Consider the following 23,695-nt stretch of genomic DNA (forward strand, 5'->3'; position numbering starts at 1 on the left):
TTTTAATAAAAGATGAGCAAAAGAAATATTTTAGTTTGGGAAATAATGCAGAACAAATCCTCCTCTTAGAAATTCACTGTCCACATTAGCATAGTGAAGGCTCTGTGGAGTCCTGCAAGTAGATTGTTTAGCTTCTCAACGTCACGGGTTCTGAATTCCATTATAACACACAATAAGTTGTCAAGGCATACCTCCTTACTTGTTGCAAAATTAAAAAATATAAATTTTAACTGTCCTAAGAAGTCAGAGAGAATATCAAAGATTATTCAGATCTGAAATATTCCTTGCTGCCTGCAACAGCGCTTCACTGGGTTTACATGGTCTTATATGCTCTGATTATAATTAAGCTACTTTAAATTATTTAAATACAGCTCACATTCACATGTCTAAAACAAATCTAAGGGAAATAAATTTAAGCAGAAGTATGCTGATTATAAAGTACATGTTTATCATTCTTAGGTACACATGAGACCCAAATACACTGAGGAGAAGGAGAGGTACTTCTATACTACTCTTGATAATGATGTAAAAGATCATTTCAGATTGGCATACTCCATGAAAACAGCTACAAGATTTTTGTAAGTGCCTCCAATGTGTTTTCCTAAGGAGGATAAATATCCCCACTGAACTCTTACTTATCTTCCTAATTTACTCATCTCTAAAATTCTGTATGTCAATGGATTTTAAATGGCAATCTTTGAATTCATGTGATTTAGGTCATAGATAAAAGACAGCATTTTAAAAGAAAATATAGTTTCTGTTGTCTGCTATGGAAGGTTTTCTTTAAAGTGCCTGTCATGCGAAAAATTAAACCTCTCCTGGAATTTTCAGACTTCTACTGCTAGAAAGTCTCATGTGTACAGATACCCCATGCATGAAAGATATATATGGATAACTTTAAAGTGGAGGCAACATAAAACAGGGGATCATTAGGACACATCCTTATCATTGGCTCATCATCATTGTATAATTACCACAAGGTAGGTTGCAGGTATTTTTAGAAATTGATTTAAATACACGCTAAACTCTGTTGATTACTGCCTATGTCGAGGGTATATGGAACAATACATTGTGAGGACAGCTACTATGTGAAAGGGACAGTTACTAACAATGATCATAGGTGAGTTTCCCCATCTATTGCATTGAGGAAACACCATTAGTTGAATGCGTTATCAATGTAAGCTCTTAGCATACTTTAGGGTTCATAGAAAGAACCCAAGCCATTTTATTTGTTACAATTAGATTATCATAAACTAGTAGATAAATAAGCCATGGTCTTTTCAACTCTCTCATATGCTTTTGAAGGTTGGACAATGAATAAGGAAGATTTCAGAGGAATTCATGCATTTGTGTTATGGTGTAGGTGAAGAATATTGAAAGAACCCCGGACTGCTAGAAAAGCAGCAAGTGTGTCTTGGAAGAAGTACAACCAGAATGCTCTTTAGAAGCAAGGAGTGGGAGATTTCAGCTCGTGTATTTTAGACATGTTATCATGAGAGTTTGGTTCCTAGGAAAGAAAGTAATGCTTGATAAAGTATAGGTTAGAAGTCTAAAAAGGAAAACTACAGTAAACTGCATAGAAGTGGACAGAGTTGACCTCCGGTAGCTTCCCTATTGCCATAAGGCAGGGGTCAGACGTGCCTCTATGCGATGGCCTTGGTTGCCCATTCTGCTACTGATCGCTCCTCCCACACCCCTCTACATCTCTGTACTGGTTCAAGAAGGCATTATAGTAGCCACACAATGCTCACAGACAATACTCATAAGTAAGGGGCTTTATTAAAGAAGTCAAAGGGTCACCACACGTCAGGATTAGCACCTAGGACACGGTATGATTCTTCTATCCATAATTCTGTAGCTCTCACATGACTCAGAGAGCATACAAATAAGGAGGAGAGGACCCTGTTGTTGATGCTGGTAGTTGCCACCAAGTTGGCTCTGACCCATAGCAACCCTGTGCACAGGAGAGCAAAACACTGCCCAGTCCTGCACCATCCTCACAATTGTTCCTTTGCCTGAACCCATTGGTGCAGCCACTGTGTCAATCCAGCTTGTTGAGGGACTTCCTCTTTCTCACCACCTTTCCCGCTTCACCAGCATGATGTTCTTTTCCAGAACCGGTCTCTCCTGACAGTATATTCAAAGTATGTAAAATGAAGTCTCTCCATTCTTGCCTCTAAGGAGCACTCTGGCCTTACTTCTTCCAATACAGATCAGTGTGTCTTTTTAGCAGTCCATGGTACTTTCAACAGTCTTCTCCAGCACCATGATTCAAATGCATCTATTCTTCTTCATCCTTTCTTATTCAATGTCCATTTTTCACATGAATAAGATGCAATGGAGAATACCGTGCGTGGCATGGGTCAGGCACACCTTAGTCCTCAAAGTAACACCCTTGCTCTTGCGCACTATAAAGATGTCCTGAGCCACAAATTTACCCAACACAATACGTCTTTTGATTTCCAGACACTGCTTCCATAAGCACTGATTATGGATCCAATTAAGACAAAATCCTGGACAACTGCATCTTTTCTCCATTTATCATGATATTGACTATTGGTCCAATTGTAAGGATTTTGGTCCTCCTTACTTTGAGTTGTAAATCATACTGAAAGCTACAATCCTTGATTATCATCAGAAAGCGCTTCAATTCCTCTTTACTTTCGGCAAGCAAGGTTGTCATTTGCATATCACAGGTTGTTAATAAGCCTTCCTTCAATCCTGATGCCACTTTCTTCTTCATATAATCCAGCTTGGTGGGACTTTAATTCCAGCTTGGAGAGGACTCTAATTCCCTGGAATTGACAAGTTTTCCCAATCTGTCAGGTGTAAAGTAAGCAATCCCAGAAGCAGAAAGGGAGACTTCAGGATGAAAAGAAGCAGTGTTCATCCTGGAGCAGGGCTAGTAGCAGAGACCATGAAGGAGGAGTCATGGGGCAGCAGAGCCCGAGAGGCAAAATGGTAGGCTGCCTGGCTCAAGGAACAAATAACACAGAATGCCAACATAGGCAAGAGGCTATCTTGCAGAATGGAGTGTCTAGTTGACATGTTCCCTATCACATATAAGATACATTAGATAACACACATGAAATGTAGTACCAACGTTTTCATCGCTAGTAATATCCGCATTCTCAAAGTCCCAATGATGTATCAGGAGCAGGTTTAAATTTAAAAATATATATATAATTAAAAAACACCTCTTAATCTCGCAGAGAGTCCAGTCTACTGAGTGCTGCGAAGTGTTAACTGAGATTGAGAAATGTGCAGCAGTGGTGGCTGCCACCCCATCCAGGGCGCGCCCTCGGTGCTAACTTCACACAGTGGTGGATTTGGCCTTGAAAATCATTTCCTAATGTAATTCTCTGAAGCTCTGGTGGTGTTATGATTCTATGTTGAGCTGCTAACCACAAGGTCAGCAGTTGAAAACCATCAACAGTTCCTTGGGAAAAAGATGAGTCTTTTACTCCCACAGAGTTGCAGCCCCAGAAGCCCCCAGGGGCAGTTCTCAGCTATCCTACAGTGTCACTGAGTTGGAATCACTGAATGGCAGTGAGCCTAGTTCTGAGAACTCTTAGATACAGACTTGGGAGTACAAACAGTGATGCACATGGCTGTGAAACAAGAGGCCATTGGTTTAAAGCCACCCCGAGCTTTGCAGGGCAAAGACTCCGTAATGTATTTTCAAAAAGATTACATTTTAGAAAATCCTATAGGGGCGATTCTATGATGTCACATGGGGTCATTCTGAGTTGAAATCAACTTGATAACTCACAATCGCCAAGTAGCCAGCGACTTCACCCTTTGAGCTTCTGTTTCCTCATTTGTAAGATAAAGATAAGAGGAATGGGATGGTTTACATAATAAATGTATGCGTCATTTATATACAATGATATACTCAATGACCGTTTTGTTGTTATTATTACTAATTCATAATGGTGCTGCAGCAAGGCAGCAGGAAAGAGGTGTTTTTTAAAAAGGACAATTTCTTCCAATTATCAGAAACTAGGAAAGCTCAAAAGTAAGTTAAACAAGCACAGAGAGGAATGATCTTTGTACTATTCCGCCTTTTTTCAGACATTCAGACAATGGATTTCCAATGAGCTCTGCACTGGGGGCACTGGAGTTAATATTAATAAGAAGTCTGATGACCCCTGTGTAGCCTCAGAGAAAAGAAAAGTCATCAATTTTCTAATGCTCTTCTCAAGAAGTCTGCTAGTGCCTCTGAGAAGTGCCCGTGATATTATCTTGCTATAGATATCTCTACCCTAGTGTCACAGTCCACATTATTGTGGTATCACTAATCATAACAGAGTGAGCTTCAGATATTTTACTCTAATTAATGTCATCTTAAAGGGTGTGCTGTGATGAATATATGTAAATATCTCATGAATCTGACTATGCTTTCAGCTCTGAACTCTGGCTTTTATAAGTCAGTGTGAATTGAATAACAGAAAAACTCCTAATTTAAGTACTGTAAAGAAACGAAAAGTGTCCTGTAAACTATGAAACTGGGTCAGAATACATGATTATCTTTAGAATAAAATTTGAAATAGCTCCCCGCTCTCTTTCTGCTTTCTGAATATTGGTTGAAAGTATTCAATTGAAAGAAAGGACATGTTACCAATTTGGGGATTGAATGCATGCTTTCAGTGTAACTCCTATGGTCCACAATGTAAAGCATACTTCTTAAGCCCTAAGTAGGTAGGTGCTCCATGACTTTGTGTTCAGTACAGGAAAAGGTCCACACAGTCACAGGACATGGGTAGGGCTCCTGCGGCTCCTCTTTCAGACTTGTGTTGCTGTGTGTCCTCGGGCACTGTCCTGGGTGCCTTTGTCTCAGATGAGAGGGGCCTAGTGCTGCCTCTTCTCTCCCCTAAGGCCAGGCCTTCATCAAGTCCCATGGAGATTGCTGCTACTGCGTGCTGGCTCACGGCCCAGAGCCCAGCCTCTCCCACCCTGCACAGATCTGCCAGTCCCCAAGCACAGGGTTTCTACATATTGCTCGCTTTAAAGGACACTGAAATTGCTGACAGATGCGCATCTGGTCGACAATCTACTAGGAAAAAAGCAAGAGCAGAGTCAAGAGTCTAGAGATGAAATCTGGTAGTGGCACTTAGTGTAAGTGAAAACCCAACTTGACCAGACTTAATTAAACAAACAAAAGCAAATTCAAAATAACAAACTTTATTGACACAGTCAATTGGAAAATACAACAAGACATTGGGCCTTATGTAAGGCAGACTCCGCTCTTTTGGCTTCACCCTTCTCATGGATCAGACAGGCCTTCAGCCAGGCCTTCCCGTGGTTATGCTAATGGGGACCAGTGGCTCCAGCACGTTCAGAGAAGCCTGTTTCTTCTCTGATGCTTCCAGAGACGTCCTGAGTGTGTCTGTGACTGGTCAGCTGTGACCTTGAGTCCATCCTTGAAGCAAAGTAAAACTCACTGCTATAAATCAATTCTGACTCATAGCGACCCTATAGGACAAGGTGGAACTGTGCCTTTCGGGGCCAGGGGTGGCGGGGTGCCAAACTGCTGATGAAGGGTCAGCAACTACTCAAGGCATAACCCCCTATGGTACCGAGGCTCCTTTTGCTGTGGCCGGGGAAGTGGACTTCACGAATAGTCTTAGGCCTAAATCACATACTCACTCCGTCCCCTAGTCTGCATGGAAGTGATAGGGCCTGGGAGTTCTGCACTAACATAATCTTTAATAATAATCAGGGATTATTGAAGCAAACTGAATAGTTACTAAGTGGCCATAACCACAGATAAATACACTGCAGGCCTTAGTGCCGATTTACCCCAGTTTTTAAAGTGGTAAACTATTTGGGATGCAAAACCTTAGGTCAATATACAAATATGAACGCCAAAAGCAAAATGATGACACTTAATACAAATACTCTCTAAAAGGTTAAAAGACAGTATGGCTACTCAAAGAAACCCAAAGGGAAAAGAAAAACAAAACAAAAATCAAGACCAGAGCATTGATGTGTGATATTTTAGCAAATAAAACTGTCATTCAAGTAGAAATGGGAAGTGAGTAATTAAAAAGGATAAAGCAAATTGTTTTCTAATTAGTATGTAATGCAAGATATTATTTTGAATGATATACCTAAAAATTCCTTACCTATAACATTTTTTAACTTCCAAAAGATGAAGTATAATATCGCTTTGAATAAGCGATCTAATATCTGCTGGTTCTGCTCAATATTTCTAAAGCCATGCCGAGGTTGTGGGGTGGAAGTAGGGGAGAAGAAACCTTTATACTGTGTTTTTGATGGGGATCCAAGTCTTGCATACAACTGGAAAGGGCTGCATATTCCCCTTCAGAGTTGAGTTGTTCTCACAATGATTAGTCTCTGAATATTACATCCTCTACCCTTCCTCCCTAACACATTTGAGTGTGTGACATTAATCACATACTAATGGTAAGTCCAGGAGTTGTGCAAGAGAGTCTGATGGTTAAGCATTCCCTCCAGGTGCGAGGTGCCATCCCCTACAATTTTCCGAGTCAGCTTGTCTATCTTCTCCCATGTGGAGGGCTATCTTGCTGGTGTAACCTCCGTGCAGTGGACGGCACAGGGTTAGATCTGAAAGTGTCCTGTATCCAGCTGACTCTGTTTGAAGGATTGCCACTGTTTTGTGGTGGGAGAAGTTTTAAATCAAAGGAACAGAAAACACCATAGAGGGAGCACTTTTTTTTTTCCTGGAGGCTTGTATTCCTGGAGATTTTGCTTGGAAGCCAGGCTTTTCCCTCCAAAATTATGATTTCCTGATAAAGAATAGCTCTTCTCGCCATTTGGAGGAAATCAGGTACGGGGACGATGGATGGGGGAGGAGAGTGGAATCCACAGCAGCCAGGAGGAGGTGTTGGGTGGAGGTGGTGCTGGGCTTAATCGAATGGTGGCGATACTTTTGGTTTGCAGAACAAGAATGGAAAGCAGCAGTCACAACCTGCTGAACTCACCGGGCCCTGCAGTGCAGGCCCTACAGTGTGCAGCACAGAGCAGGAGTCACAAAGTAGGGGCCAAATCATCTCCGTTGTTTGTATGGGTCTCGCTTGTCAGCTAAAGAGTTTTTGTTTGTTTGTTTGAACAATTTTGGATGTTTGGGGGAAAAAGAAATTTAACATTTCATGGCTCCCAGAAATTAAATGAAATTCAAACATTAGAGTCCATTCCATAAAATATGATTGGAACACAGTCACATTCATGTATTGGCGTGTTGTCTGTGCTCTCTTTCATGCAATGGCGGCATCAGGGGGTTGTGACAGAGGTCGATGGACTCCCACGCCTGTAACTCAGAACCTTTTGCGCTTCCAAGACAAGCATACCTCTTAATCCGACTCTAAATGGAAAAGTGCGTCATATTAAAGATCTAGAAGGACTCTGCTCAATTTTTGTAATTTTTTTTTATAGATAGTGATCAGATTTTGTTCACAAATTTAGTCCCTAACTTCAAAAGTCCTAGTCATTTGTTTCACTGTCTGCCATGGGAACCCAAGGATTAGAGAAAGCGGTGCTTTGGTGAGAAAGGGGCACACGTGATTTAAATGTACCTGGATTTCTAACCCTCGAACAGAGAGGTTGGGATGGCCTCCTCTCAAAGTCCCATGTTTCTGCATTCTTGCCATCTTCTGAGCAGGAAGTAGCATCGTAATCCTGTCCTTGTTGTTCCCATTACAGTAGGTCCCATCCTCTGAGCGCTGGGGTCTGCGCTGTGTCATACTGTAGCGTCGGAGTTACATCCTGAGGCATAGGGAGCCCCGTGGAGTGCGCATTACTCAGTAGGTAGGCATCTGACTGGGAGGTCAGTAGTGGGAAACCACCAGCCGCTCCTCAGAAGAAAGACAGGGCTTTCTACTCCTGTAAGCAGTTAATCTTGGCAACTCATAAGGAGCACTGCTACCCTGTGCTATAGAATTGCTCTGAGTCAGCATCAATTTGATAACAGTGAGGGTGTTTCTTTAATATGAAGCATATGACATGTCACGGATGAAGCATGTATATACTAATTAAGCAGACTTTGGACAAATTCACAGTGACCATGTTTTAAGTGAATGGATTTTAGTTTTCATTATGGAAATATAGCATTTGAGTTTGAGAGGGGAGGTGGATGTAGTGTTTATTAGCATCTTCATGACCAATAAAAGAGCACATCTTTATTGTCATGAGCTCATTAGGTTACTCATCTATGAACGAAGCATGGAAAGTGTGGCTTATTTCTGTGTGCAACTTAGGTCAGTAGGCATCGCGTGCGTCTTTTTCTTCGGTGCCTACATTTATACTGATGATGATGGATACCCACGGAGGAGCCACCCAAATGGACACTCTTAGAGTAGCTACCTACATGAAGGACTTTTTATTTCTTCTTGATTTATTTTTATAGAGCCCTTTAATTTCTGCCCATGAGAACATATGAATAGTCAGCATGGCAAAATTGCTTGTTTTAGCCAATCATTCAGTTTCTTATGGAAGGCTTCCTAATTGCTTGTCAATTACAGCTCCTGGCCGCAAGGCTTTACTCTCAACTAGGAGGAATATGAATAAGTAACATAAAATTGGTAATCTAAGAGAGAAATATGAAGTTTCCCTTCCCTTATCCATAAGGGTTCATTATGTCAGATAATTTTAATTAAAAGAATAATGGAAATTCCTAGAATTAGAAATAATTGTTGATAAAGTTAGTTCCATGCAGTATTCACAGATAAGTTGAGATTGTGTAAAGATGGCCATTGTGAATTTAGATTTGAGTTTTAATAAAGTTTCCCCTTAAATGCAGGAAGAATGTTAGATTTGGAGATACTTATCAAGTACTATACGATGTTTGATATAATCAAATAATCGCAAGGACGTCTAAAAAGTAAAGCTGCAGTGAAGATCCAGGAGCCCTCATGGTAGGCTTCTACCCAGACAGTCTGCAGCAGGACATCCCCAGCCACTCCAGGGGAAAAGGTGAGCCTCTGACCTAGAAAGATACGCAGCCTTGAACCCCCACAGGGGCAAGTCTCTTTTGTCTTATAGGATTACGATGAATCACAGATGACAACAACAGCGAGGGTTTTTTAATTTTTTTTTAGTTTTGTAATTAACTTCACATTGTGTCATGGAAAGTAAGAACATTAACCTTGTGGTCAGTAGTTATGTCCTCTAAAATGTGTAAGTACTTGTTGGATTTATTTAAATATTATCTTTTAAATTTGTTTGGAAAGCACTACAAAAATTACAAATAAAACTATGTTTTCATCTTAATGATGTAACCTCTTGATGTCATTGCCTAGACCAGCGGTTCTCAACCTATGGGTCGCCACTCCTTTGTAGGGGTTGAACTACCCTTTCACAGGGTCACCCAATTCATAACAGTAGCAAAATTACAATTATGAAGATGAAACAAAAATAATTTTATGATGTGGGGGGATCACCACAACACGAGGATCTGTAATAAAGGGTTGCGGCATTAGGAAGGTTGAGAACCACTGGTCTAAATCATTGATGTCACTGTCTAAATCAGATATTTGTGAACTACAGCACAGAAGCCAGATCTAGTCCACTTTCTATTCTTGTAAAAAAAAGTTTAATGAAAACATAGTCACATGAGTCCTTAATGTGTTGTCTGTGTCTCTTATTACCTACAACAGACCTAGGCCGTTGAGACCAATGGTCTCCAGAACCACAAAGACATATCCCCTAGGCTTCATACAGTGTGTCTAACATCTGGTCTGAAATATCCAGTCCTTATTCTTTATTTGTCTTCATTGGGAAAGCTTTGGCCCTCTTCAATTATGTGCCTATGTGTTATCACAAATATTGATTTATCAGTTCATTTTTTGTGTTCAATTCCATTCAGTGTTAATAATGATTCTCTTGGACATATAGAAATATTATTGGGAATTAACAAGGAAAACACTATAACTCTCTAATCCAAACATGAACTAAGAACGTAAAGAAAGCAACTGACAAGTGGGGAAACCATAAATGGCTATTCAATCTGTGAAGCGATTTGCTATATAATTAGTAATCAAAAGTTTCAAATTAAAACAAAAGTGAAGTCTAATTTTATATCCATTAGATTGGTAAAATTTATAAAATTAGTATAATCAAGTGATTCAGAAGATATAGGCCAGAAAGGATCTTCAGCTCCTGCCTCAATCAGTTGAACACCTCTGGATTGGGCAAGCTTGCAGCAACTAATTGCTTTAAGATTTTATATACGTATTATCTTTGATATACCTGAGTAATTCAAAAGAAAAATATCTACTGTCTTTTAATTTCACTTTTAATTTCTCTGTATTTGTTTTGAATCCTAGATAGATAGATAGATAGATAGATAGATAGATAGATAGATAGATAGATAGATAGATAGATACTTTATAAATCCATGAAAGGCCATAAGAAAAGGATCTTTCTTGGTTAGTCAAATGAGGCATAAATGCCTATGGCCCCAAACCAAAGTAAAACAATACCAACAGAACACTAATCAACAAAATACTAATAAACAGAAAAAACAGGAAAACTCAACCATAAACAACACTGACATGAATGTTTTTGTTATTAGATTTTAGCCCAGTTAGGAAATTACATAGTCTTTGTTTTTCTTAATATCAATATTAGTTTTCTTAGGTGGCAGCAGGAATGCCGGTAACTTGGCGTTTTTATTCCTATGAAGAAAGGTGTACTTGATCGTTACTTGATGGAGTCAAGGATGAGCAAAAAGAAGACTCTCAAGGAGATGGATTGGCACAAAGGCTGCAACAATGGGCTCAAACATCATAATTACTGTGACGATTTCCACAAGGCTTCGCAACATTGTACATAGGATCATTTTGAGTCCCAACCGGCATGACAGCATCTCACAACGGTAGAATCATAATTAGTTTTAGACTAAACTAGCACGCTACCTTCCAAATGAAGGTACTATTTTTCTTCCCATCAGCCAGGAATACGAATTTCCGTTGCTCTCCATCCTTGCCAGCATTTGGTGTTGTTAGTGTTTTGGATTTCAGCCATAGTGCTTGGTAGGTGATGGAGTGACATTATTGTTTTAATTTTTAATTACCTAATGATGTATTATACTGGACATCTTTTCATATGCTTATTCCCACTACATGGCATTCTGGACAGGACAAAACTTTAGCTATAATAAAAAGATCAGTTGTTGTCAGGGATTCAGAAGGATATGAGCACAGAAGACTAGGTGGGATGTGGGGCATTTTTAGGAGGAATTAAGTGTTTATCCAAACCCATAGAACAGTGCAACATCATGAGTAAACCGCGATGTAAGTTCAGCCTTTAACTAATCGCATACCCACATTGGTCTACCGATTGTAACAACCACACCACATCAATTCAAGATAAAAGTAATAATAGAAACTACATAGGAAGACAAGGTGCATACGGAAACTCTGTAATTTCTACCTAATTGTTCTTTAAGACAAAAACGCATCTTTAAAAAGAAGTATATTATTTTCAAAAAGAAGTCGCATGAATTTCTCCACCTACCCCTCACACCATTACAAATTGCACATTTGAATAAAGGTTCTTCTAGAGTAGAAAGAAAACCTAGATTCATTGTTCATTCCGTCTTACATTCCATGCTTGCTGTAGCTGTGGGCCGTGAAGTCAGGCTCCTCCCATGGTCACCTTATACCCACAGGATGAAACCCTGCCTGCCCCTGCACCTTCTGCAATCACGCCTAGGCTTGACCCCATTGTTGCAGCCCAGGTGTCCATTCGTCTCCCTGAAGGCCTTCCTCTGTTTAGCCATTTTATGTCCACACTCAGCTTGATAATCTTGCTTACTGTAATTCTTGCAAAAATGTTTGAAATGAAGTATTATCATTATTATTTACTTTGGAAGACTCTGACACTCCTGTAGTACACTTCCTTTCCTGATATTTATTTCTCCTAAACTCAAGGCAAGAATTTCCAAATGAAGAGGTAATCCTGGATGATCTAGCCCTCAGTGGAGCTTTCCACGTGGTTCCCAAAAAAGGTGGCCCTCACGCTCGTGCACACTGCCATTTGAATAAATACAGGCCATCTTGCAGACGCAGGGGTGCCCGGGTCTCGGGCAGAGACTCCTTGGCCCATATTGCCTAGTTTCAAGAGCAATCTGCCTCCGGTCACCTTTTTACTTCCTAATCATTACTTTATGTGTTGGTGTTCTTTGAGCGCGACCTTCCTGCCAGTTACGCATGGTGAACTCGGCCTTCTTCACAGTGTGTGGAGTGGGGCCCTCTCAAGGCACGACAGCTGGCTCTCTTGCATACATTGCTAGAAATAAGTAGTATTGGTTTGACACAGTTGGAAGAAAGAACAAAGTTTGCAAGTGGTAAATTGTGGCAGATAAAAGCAACAGGATTAGTCAAGAACTGCATCTACCCAAATCCCAAATAAACCGCCTAGAGCTTCCAGGAATGATCATTGCTTTTATAGGACTCCTTAGGAGAAAGGGAATAAATATTTAGTGATCTGGACTTTTTTTCTGAATGTTAGAATGTTAAGGGGAATTGATCCAATAACCAGGTGTTTGCCGATCCTCTGAACGACCTGGAAGCTTTGTGATCATATGTTCAGGGATCCCGTGTCCAGTCAAGCTCTGTTGATATGGTTAGCCCAGCCCTTGGCTATCGGAAGGGTCAATGTATGGAGCATATTTTCTATCTGCTTCTGTATCAATTACAGCCTTGGACACACCCTCAGCGTCCCATGGGGTTGTTGTGAGTCAGAATCAAACCAACAAATATAAAGGTCTAGTTGTGGAGGCTTTGATTCTCTTTTGTACTGAATCACCTGGTGATTAGAGTGGGAATAAAGTGTTTGTCATGCACAGCGAACAGATTGAAAAACTGTCACAACCTCATATTGCACTCCAGGTCCTTGCTACTTTATATTAACCCTGTAGCATGAGTAGTCACGTCTCTGCCCCCACAAACATCCTGAAGGGCCTGGATGGGAAGTTTCGACTCTCCGGTGCCTCACAAACTTAAACCTAGTCAACAAGGTGAGTGTTTCCTAGTTGGCTGACGGGCACTGTGCATCACCTATGATGTAATGTTACATAAGTCTAGCCTTAGCTGTGCATACTAATTCCATTGAAATTCTGTCTACTGCCACAAGTGTTCAAGTTTAGCACCTACCCAGTTATTGCATGGAAGCTGGAGGGCACCTGAAGACCATCTTGTCAGCTGCTTCTTCAGATTAGGTGTCAATAAAGATGTGGTGGGCAAAGGAAGGCTTCATGCCACCTTCTTGTGTGCACTGAAGTTATTTCAGAGGATGAGCAGTATTCCAAAATAATGGTGGCAATTTATTTAGTTTGGTAGCTCAGTGCCTAGCTTATTGCCAGACTTTTCTCAGATTCTTGGAGAAATTAAAACATAAATATAAATCCCTGAGGTCAGTCAGCCAGCCAGCCTTGATTTGGCAATCATTGTTCTCAGACCCTTCTACCAAACATTTTGTATAGTTGAATATAAAAGAAATAGAGAGCCTGGAGAAGACATTTTAGGCAACATCGTATAGCGCTCAGGAACACGATTTTGGAGACCAGCAGATCAGGGTTTGAAACCTAGACTGCTATTTTTTCTCTTCATGTGACCAAATTTAAACCAAAATAACAGCAATAATACAACTCTTTCTCAACTACTACTGTGTCCCAAGACTTGAGATCAGTAATTCTTATCATCATCATTTCACCATAAAGAAATAAGGACCAGAGTGCACAAACAGTAAGTTGCTCAGGTAATAAGCAACAAATTTGGCATTCAGTCCAAAGTGGTGCAAGACTGACTCAGGATTATGATGTTAATGTTCAAGTAAGTGAATTTTTCCATGTTTTGTTTCATAAACATAGAAAATAGGAAAAAACTATGCTATAGGCTTGATTTTCCACCAATGCACCTCTCATGAACAATCACTAGACAATGCTGGCAGGTCAGGTGGTAGATAAGATGACAGGTCACTGATGGCTCTCTGGGACAGCAGGCAATAGGGCAGGCTGTTAACTCCAAGTTGAAGAACTGGTGGTCAGTGGAGCAGAGGAAGGATCCGGACTCAGCAGCAAAAGTGAAGAAGTGCTCCAAAGCATCTACTTTTCTGTCAAGTAGGCCACAGCCCTGAGGAAATTTCAGCAGGGCTGTGACCTGAGTAAGGGTTCGTACTCCACCCTAAATCTCCTATCTTGGCAAATTTCATCATAGAGTTGATTCATTATGTAAGATCACATCAATGCAGGGGAGGGGGAACTCAACAACCAAAGTACTGAGAATCCGGTCCAAAATAAATGGACTCAAAATCTAATTATCACAGGTTCCATAAATATTACAGCTTTAAAAATCTCATGAGTCAGTTCTACTTTGTCCTATGGAGTCACTCAGATTGATAATCAACCTATGGCATACTCCGGTACTCAGCAGTCAATAATACTTGGAAAGACATCATGGTGTGCATGGTGATGTCTGTGTTGTCATGATGGGGTACATTTGAATAGTATAGAGCTGCATTTTTCAAATTTTTGGTCTTAGGACCCCTTTATGATCTTGAAAGAAAGGGGGAATGGTAAAGAGCTTTTGCTTATCTGAGTTATATCCATCAATATTTAACATAATATATTAACATGGAAGAATTTAAAATTAATCAGTAAACGTTAAAATAATAAACCTGTTGTATGTTGACATACATACCATATGTACTCGTGTAGAAGCCAAGTTTTTCAGCCTATTTCTTAGGCTGTTTCTGGGGTAAAATTGGGTGCCTCGGCTGATATTCAGGTCAGCTTATACTCGAGTATAAATGGTATGTCTTCATGAATAAGTATCTATATTTTCTAAAACAAGATTAGGAAGAACATGAGTTTGTTTCACATTTGTGAAAATCCCTTTAATGTCTGGCTCAATTTAAGACATCTGGTTTCCCATATCTGGTTTGGTTTCAATCTGTTGTGCTGTCATTTGCCATGAAGGCTCTGGAAAACTCCACTGTCCATTTATGAGAGAAGGAAAACTGTAAACAGCAAAAGAGATATCATTATTAAAATAGTTTTGATCTCCAAGACCTCTGAGCAGCTCTTGGGATCCTCAGAAATTCCAGGTCCTCGTAAAACATGTTCCAAAGCAGGAATGGCTATGACCTATGTATGGATACTGTGGCTATCTTGGCAGGAATACAATAGAGGGTTTATTTCTATTACAGCACATGGTTGTTTGTGGTGTTATTCTCCATTAATTAATGGAATTGCCTCAGTTTTAAAAAGATAGGCATTTCTCCTCCTTGTTTGCTATTGCTGTTAGTTGCTGAATCGGGTTCAATTTCTAGCAATCGCATGTAGAGTGGAACAAAGCCTTGCCTGATGCTGTATCATTTCATGGTCTTTGGTACATTTGAGTCCTTTATTGAGACTATATGTCAATCCATCCCGTGGAAAATGTCCTTCATTTTTGTGTACACTCTCCTTTTCCTTGCATGGTACCTGATCCAGTGATTGGTCTTTGCTAATGAACCCAAAGCAAGTCTTCCAAAGGCTCACCAAACGCACTTCTAAAGGGCATTCTGGCAATCCATAGTGCATCCCACATTCTTCGCCAACACCGCACTTTGATAGTAACAATTTCCCTTCTATCTTCCTTTCCCATTGCTCAGTTTTGGGTAGCATTTTTGGTGACTTAAGAGAGCTGGTCAGGCACACTCCTTAGTCATAAAAATGGTATCTTTACTTTTTAAAAATTTAAAAGAGGTATTTTACAGCATATTTGCCCCAAGTCAATGTATCATTTGAGTTCTCAATGGCTGGTTTCATGTAAGTTTAATGTTTTTTTAACCTCATTTTATTGGTGGCTTGTATAACGATTATCACAATCCATAGATCAATTGAATCAGGCATGTTTGTACATATGTTGCCTTCATTCTTTTCTAGACATTTACTTTCTATTGAGCCTTTGGTATCAGCTCTTTCCCCCTGCCCCCCCCCCCCATTACCCCCGATAGATTGTACATTGTCATTATTTTCTTCTCCCACACTGGTCACTCTCTCCCTCTCCCCATGCTTTCTGTTGTTCTTCTCCCTGTAGAGGGGTGTATGGCTATGTGTCAATCATTGCGATCGGTTCCTCTTTCTCCCTTCCACTCCCCCTCTTCCCCCTACCCTCTGGTATCACTATTCCCACTCCTGTTCCTGGATTCTGTGTGTCATGAACTTCCTTCTCTTATCTACACCTGTTTACATGTTCCGGTCTAGTCTGAATTGAGAAGCAGCACTGGGGTCATGGTAGTGGGGGGTGAAGAAGCCTCAAGGAACCAGAGGAATATAGTGTGTTTCATCAATGCTTTACTGCACCCTGGTGACTTATCCCTTCCCTCTGGCCCCTCTGTGAGGAGATTCTTCCATTTTCTACAGATGGGCTTTGGATCTCTGCTCCAGCCCCGCTCATTCTTAACAGTATGTTTTTGTTTGTTATGTGTCTGCTGATGCCTATTACCCGGTCCCTATGACTCCTCATGATTGCACTGGCAGTGTGCTTCTTCCATGTGGACTTGTTGCTTCACTGCTGAATGGCGGCTTGTGTAAGTTCAAGCCTTTAAGATCCCAGACTCTGTATCTTTTAATAGCTGGGCACTATCCACTTTCTTCACCACATTTGCTTATGCACCCGTTTTGTCTTCACGATTTTGTCGGACGGTGAACATCTCAGACTGCCGATTGGTTAGAACTGTGCTCTTGTAATGAGGGAGGGTGTGAGCAGAAGCCCCAAGTCCATCTCCTACCTCAGTGTATCACCATATAAATATATGTACATGGGCCAATACCTCTATTTTTGTGGATTAATGTATTTACATGTGTACACTGCTATGTTTATACCTCTATCCATTGCTTTGCTTCCTTTGTCCTTCCTCTGTTTCCTTTGACCTTCCTCCTGCCCCACTGTCACTTTCCCCTTATTTCCTCCTCTTGGTACCTCCTTTTAACTAGTTTGCTGTTGCTCTGACACCGCCCTCCTCCCCTCCACCTCGGATCCCTATCTCGTCCTTGTTATTGATTTCAACACCCCAGTTGTTCCCCTGTCCATGGTGCAGCCTGCTCCCGCCTGCTTCCCCACCACCCTCACCTCCCAGGTCTCCCCTGGACCGTTGGTCCCACTGCTCTCTCCTCAGGCATGCCTCCCATGCCTATCCTATATAGATAGGAACACTGACTATGACAAAGCCCAAAATGGAAATAGGAAATAAATAAGAAAAAATATATTTTTAAAAGAGAGAGAGAGAGAGAGAGAGAGAGAAGAAATATACCAAAACCCTGGGTCTGTTCGCTGGCCTTCAAGACTGCTTAGGTGCTGCCCCTCCTGGCATGGAGTCCCCCACCTTCCTTGGGGGATCCTCAGGGCCTTCGCAACTCAGCCTTGCTCCAGATGCTGATCTTGTGTGCTCTCTTGTTGGTTCGCTCTGCACTGCCTCCTCACCATGTGACCCCAGAAATGTCCTCTGTCGCTGTCTGCTTCAATAAGGGGACACGTGCTATTGTGTAAGTTTAATGTTGATTGAAGAAGCCTGAAATTATTGATAACTTTCATTTCTTTTCAATTTATTCTTCTGATGTTTATTGGTCTAGTTATGAGAAATTTTATTTTCTTCACGTTCAGATGCCATTCTTATTGAAGGCTTAGTCTTTGACCTTCATCAATAAATGCTTCAAGTCATCTTCACTTTCGTTTAGCCAGGTTGTAGCATTTGCATATTTCAGGCTGTTAATGAATCTTCCAACAATTCTGATATTAAATTCTCCTTCATATAGTCTGGCTTTTCAGATTATTTGTTCAAAAACAGCAGTATTTTTATCTCAATTATTTTATTATTGTTTTTTCTCTCGGTGCAAACTTTGAAAGTGAATAGAGCCTAGTGGTTAAGGAGTAAACTCTGTCTGTAAAGGGCTAGTAGATGCTTTGGGCTTTGTCATCCGGATAGTGTGTCCTACCTGCTCCATGCTATGGTTGAAACGGGAAAGCACCCACACCATGTGTCCATGAATGAGTGTGGTCTCATCCATAAAGTTATTGATAGAAAATGAAATTTTGTGTCACAAAGTTTTCACATGTTCTCCTGTAAATTTTTCCCACCACTCAAAGTAGTAAGCTCATTTTAAACTCAAGAGTTATGTAAATCTGGGCTTCACGTTGGCTTTTGCTTGTGCGGTTGTGCTTTTCATTCCAAAGTGGTGCCTGGGTTTTTTGAACACACAGAGAATCAGGCATCAACTCAACCATGTATTAGATGAATTATCTTGAGTAAGGCAATTACTCAAAGCCTCTCATTCTCTATTTTCAAAATGATGAAAATGATGACTACTTTGTGAAGGTGGAGCATTGGTAGCATAGTGGGTTATATATTTCAATGCTAACCACTATTAGCTGTTCAAAACCACCAGCCGTTCCACAGGAGAAGGATGAAGATTTCTGCTCCCAGGAAGATGTATTGGATTTCTGCTCCCAAGATGTATTGTCTCAGCACATTCACGGAGACCAGTTCTCCCCCGTTCGAGAGGGTGGCTGGGAATTGAGATCAACTCCATGGCAGTGGGTTTGGTCTTGATTTTTTTTTAAATTAATAAATGCAGGCCCCGATACATGCCCAATCCCTGCTCACTACTACCATTGCTAGTGTTTATTTATTTACTAGCTTAAAATAATGGTGTCCTAGGTTCATGACTTTCAGCTGAATCTCACCACCCCCTTACTTTTTTGAGTATGCATTGAGAATACTGACAGTCTATTATAGGAGAAAGACATAAATAGTTGAAGATAAATTTGAGAAAGACAATTTTCAATTTAGCCTCATTTTCCTCAGTTTAAAAATGAACTTGGGGAGAGGACAAGCCAGCTCTAAAGTCTAAAGACTGAATCCAGAAACACTAAATGGTTGGCCTATGTCCTTGTTTCCCATTAAGAGAGAGAGAGAGAGAGAGAGAGAGAGAGAGAGAGAGAGAGAGAGAGAGAGAGAGAGAATGGAATCAGACGGCTGCTCCTCAGAGACATATCAGAATTTTAGAAATTTCCCATAGAGAAATAAAGTTTAATACTTGAGGTCATTTTAATTAATCAACAAATACAAGATCTTATGAGACCATGGGGATTACTGGGTTTCTGGTTTGGATTGCTGACCTAGGGGCGCTGCGAGTATCCAGTATTCTAAATGAGCCCCTTTTCTGCATGAGGACAGCATGTATTTTGTTATATTATGCTGTGGTATGCTATATTATGTTATGTTTTCTCTCAGGCAGAGTTGAAGTAACCTTCTGAAATAAAGAAATTTAATTTATTGTATTTAAGTATCTCTGTTAGAAATAGAGACTTCATCAGGACAATTTCATTTGATTTAGAATGTATTATGCAGAAATTGCACAGAGGAATTTCTTATAACTAAAAATCCTAAGCCTCCTGAGGATCTACTTGATCGCATCTTGATTTGGTCTGAGCAGTCACTGGATCGTCCCTCACTTAAAACTGATTGTTGCTGTATATATTTACACCAAAGCCAGGAACTACACATAACTACCACTGTAGCCGCTCTTGAACAGAGCCAGTTAAGCCCAGACATTTCATGGATAACCAATTATTATATAAAATACGAATTCATCTAGTATTTATTGAGCATCTACTTAGGTACAAGGCATGTTGTTAAATACTGGAAATACAATTGTGAGCAAAGCAACAAGACCCTGCTCTATCAAAAGAGGGGTTTGGGAAAATGAGATAAATAACATAAATTGAGATAGTGGTGTGCTGTGTAAAAAAAATACCAATCATGGATAATGTGGGAACTACCTTAGATAAGATGACAAACGGAGGCTTCTCAGATGAGTGAGCCAAAGCGTATAGGACACGGTAGCATTAGTTGTGAATGAGATGGAGATGGTGATGGGAATTGTGATGGTGGTGGTCGTGGTGATGTTAGTGGTATCTTTGATGATGAACACGATAAAAGGGAAAGCATTCGCGCTTACGCTGCATAGATAATCCTCTAAGTGTGCTACATACAGCAAGTCATCTAATTCTCAATCACTTTATGAGATAATTCCTACTCTTAAGTACCCTACAAGACCATATAGGGCCCCATAGTTTGCCCAGGGTTGTGGTTATTATAAAGACACTAAAACTTCATTTCCATGCCCCCTGTGGACCCTGTAGTTAGCAGGTCAATGTCCAACCATAAGGACTCCCCTACGATATAGGAAATATTATAATTAATCAGTTTTACAAGAGAAATATCTGCCACATGTAGAGGCTAATCACATATTCATTGTCAGAGTTTCTATACCTAGAACTGATATTGGAACCCCAAAGTGGACTTTTAACCACTGAACTCTGATGTCTCTGAGAGAAGAGCTTTCCGAGGATAAGGAGGAGCATTCGCAAGGTTTGTATTTGAGAAAGAACCTGGTAGCAGGTGTTAGGAGGTGGAAACTGCCATGAAGTAGTTTCAGCAAATAGGGAACTTGGTTGATGGGTGTATCACATGTATCACGTGTAATTCATCAGTCCAGACCAGTGTATCACGTGTAATTCATCAGTCTCGCATGTTTGAAAAACAAATAAACACAAAGACAAAAAGGCTAACTGGTGGTTTCTTTACTGTTGTTGTTTCTGTAGGTGCCCTCCAGCTGGTTCTGACTCAGATACACCCTACCAATAATAGAAGGCGTCACCGCTGAGCCTGGGCCTCCGCACAATTGTTGGAACCTTTTCTTTCAGCCACTGTGTCAGTCCATCTCAGCGAGGATCTTCCTCTGACTTTCTGGCCCTCTACTTTACTAAACATTCTGTCCTTCCCTAGAGACTGCTGTCTCCTGATAACGTGTTCAAAGTACACTAGGAGACACATTCTTACCATCAACACTTAGAAGGAACATTCTTGCAGCTCATGATACTTTCAATATTCCTGTCAACACCAGAATTCAAATGCATTCATTTCTCTTTGATTTCTTTGCTCAGTGTTCCCTCTCATCTTGCGATTCAAAGGACCATGGTTTGGGCCTGGCGAACGTCAGTGTGCAAGTTGACACTCTTACTCTACAAACTCTCTAAAGACTCTTGTGCCACATAGTTTCCCAGTGCACCTTGTCATTCGACTTCGTGACGGCTGCTCTCATGGGCTTGACTTTGATGTCAAGGGAAATTCAGTCATTTGCAAGTTCAGTCCTTTCTCTCTTCATGATGATGCTTATCGGTCCAGTTATGAGGATGATTGTTTTCTTCTGCTTGAGTTGTACTCCACACTGAAGTTTGTAGTCGTTTATATTCGTGAGTAACTTCTTCAATTCTCCATGTTTTCATCAAGCAAAGCAATGGCGTTTTTGTAGCATGGGTTTTTAATATTGCGTCCTCCAGTCCTGAAGTCTTTTTCCTTCTCCTTATAGCACAGCTTCTGAAATCACTTCCTCACTCAGCATACAATTGAGTATGCACGATTGAAGGATCCAACACTGACACACACCTTTCTTTATTCCAAGCCAAGTGTGTCTTCTTGTTCTGTTCAATGGCGTTTTTTTGGACTATCTGCAGATTTCACCTGAGCACAATCCAGTGTTCTGAAATTCCCAATCTTGGAATGGTATTTATAGTTTGCTACGATTCACGTAAGCAATTTCCTGTGCCTGATAAACAAATGCAAGTACATATATTTCTGATATTCCCCATTTTCAACCTAATACTAGCACTGATATTGCTTATTCCATATTCTCTTCTGAATCCAGCTTGAATTTCTGGTAACTCCCTGTTGATGTATTGCTATGACAGTTTTTGGATTATCTTCAGCAAAATTTTACTTGCACGTGACAGTAATGAGATTAGTCAAACATCTTCTCACCTCATTGGATCACCTTTCGGTGGGACTGGCACAGTGCATGCTTCCACTGCTGCATCAGTTTGAGATTTGGATTACGATTCTGTCCATTGTTGGAGACTTGTTTATCACTAATGCATCTTGGACTCCTTTGTTCAGTCTCATTGGTTCTTAATTTATAATAAATTATCAAGGGTTCATGAGGGAGGAAGGAAGGGGTAGGGAAGGGAAAAATGAGAAGCTGACACCAAGGGCTTAAGTAGTAAGAAAATGTTTTCAAAATGATGATGGCAACAAATGTACAAATGTGCTTCACACAATGGATGGATGTATGGATTGTGATAAGAGTTGTATGAGCCCAATACAATGATTTTTTAAAAATTCACAGGTAATAAAAATTTCTGAGAGGAGAAAACATCAATTAATATATCAAAATATTGTCCCATACATCTGTAAACAGAAGGTGTTAATTATCATTAACAAGTATATTTATACCCACAAAATGATTTCCTTTTCTTAGCATATATCTTATCTACCAGACTGCACCTTGCCTTTTGCTTATATAGTATTTCGTACATACTAGGAGCTCAATAAATGTTGTATTTTATTATCTTAAAAATAAACAAATACTAAAATAGCCACAATAAATAAAATAATATTAAAATTCAAAATTAAATAAAGAGCACAGAAAATTATGTGGAAAAGTGAAACGACCAACACGACAAGGAGACACAATAAAATGACAGAAATCAATCCATGCCTATCAATAATCATACTGAATGTAAATAGATTCAATGCACCAGTCCAGAGACAGAGTGTGATGGATAAGAAAACAGGACCCATTGATATACTGTTTATAAGTTACATACCTTAGACACAGAGATAAAAATAGACTACAAAGGATGGAAAGAAATATAGTAAGCAATTAACAATTTAAAAGAGCCAAAGTAACAATATTAATTAATGTTAAAATAGACTTTCAGGTAAAATTCAGCAAAAGAGAAAAGAAGGGTATTACTATATATAAAATGAGTAAAGGATCAATCGAACAAGAGAACATAGCCATTAATAACGATGCACGCAATGAATGAGCCTTAAAAACTGAAGTGTTATGGTGTAAATAAGATGTTAAGCTAGAGACTTCTGAATCAAATCGTTGGGGGCGCTGAGTGGCAGGAACACCACAGGCTGCTGGCTGCAGAGGCAGATGATTCAAATCAACATGTCCAGCTTGTGACTGGACAGATGAAAGATGAGAGGTCAGATTACAGATCAGATGGCAGGGCAGGCTTTGAACACACTTTTGCTCCTTGTAGGAGTGTGGACATCGTGAACTGATTTTTCAGGCCTATTTTATTCAGTATCTTAATTTGATTGTATGAAAAAAAGAGAAAAATATATTTTGAAAACCCCAAACAAGCATTAAGGGAATAAAATGCAAATGAGTATACAGAGGATATAAGTAAAATATAAATATCCTGCCTGTGACTAGGAACATACATTAGTTTCACAGTAAAATGGACAATGAGAGTAAGACTATCAGGAAGGCAGGTTTCTGAACATTCAAATGGTAATATTTAAAGTTATGAGAATAGACAAATCAAATAGTGAAGCCTTATAATAGCAGGAAAAAAAGAAAAGAAAAGAAATGTGGATACCCCCTCAGATGGGAGGATAAGAATTCCAAGAGTATGGAAACAAAAGAGTTGGCAGCATTGTGGAATTGATTCACCTTTCCGCTACTGAGGCAGTGACAAGGGAAGCATAAATAACTGTGAAGGCAAGAAGCCACTTGGAGAGAGTAGTTTTATTTGAAGGGTGAGCACTGAAACTTCCTAGAGGGGGGAAGACAAGAAAAGCTAAAAAT

General features: G+C 40.1%; 1 pseudogene; it reads left to right on the top strand.

The window, feature by feature from the left end:
- Nucleotides 1-23,695, top strand: part of LOC142440208 (large ribosomal subunit protein eL8-like) — a 74,183-nt pseudogene that overhangs the window by 5,395 nt on the left and 45,093 nt on the right.

This window comes from Tenrec ecaudatus, chromosome 2, assembly GCF_050624435.1.
Source record: "Tenrec ecaudatus isolate mTenEca1 chromosome 2, mTenEca1.hap1, whole genome shotgun sequence".
Lineage (NCBI taxonomy): Eukaryota > Metazoa > Chordata > Mammalia > Afrosoricida > Tenrecidae > Tenrec > Tenrec ecaudatus.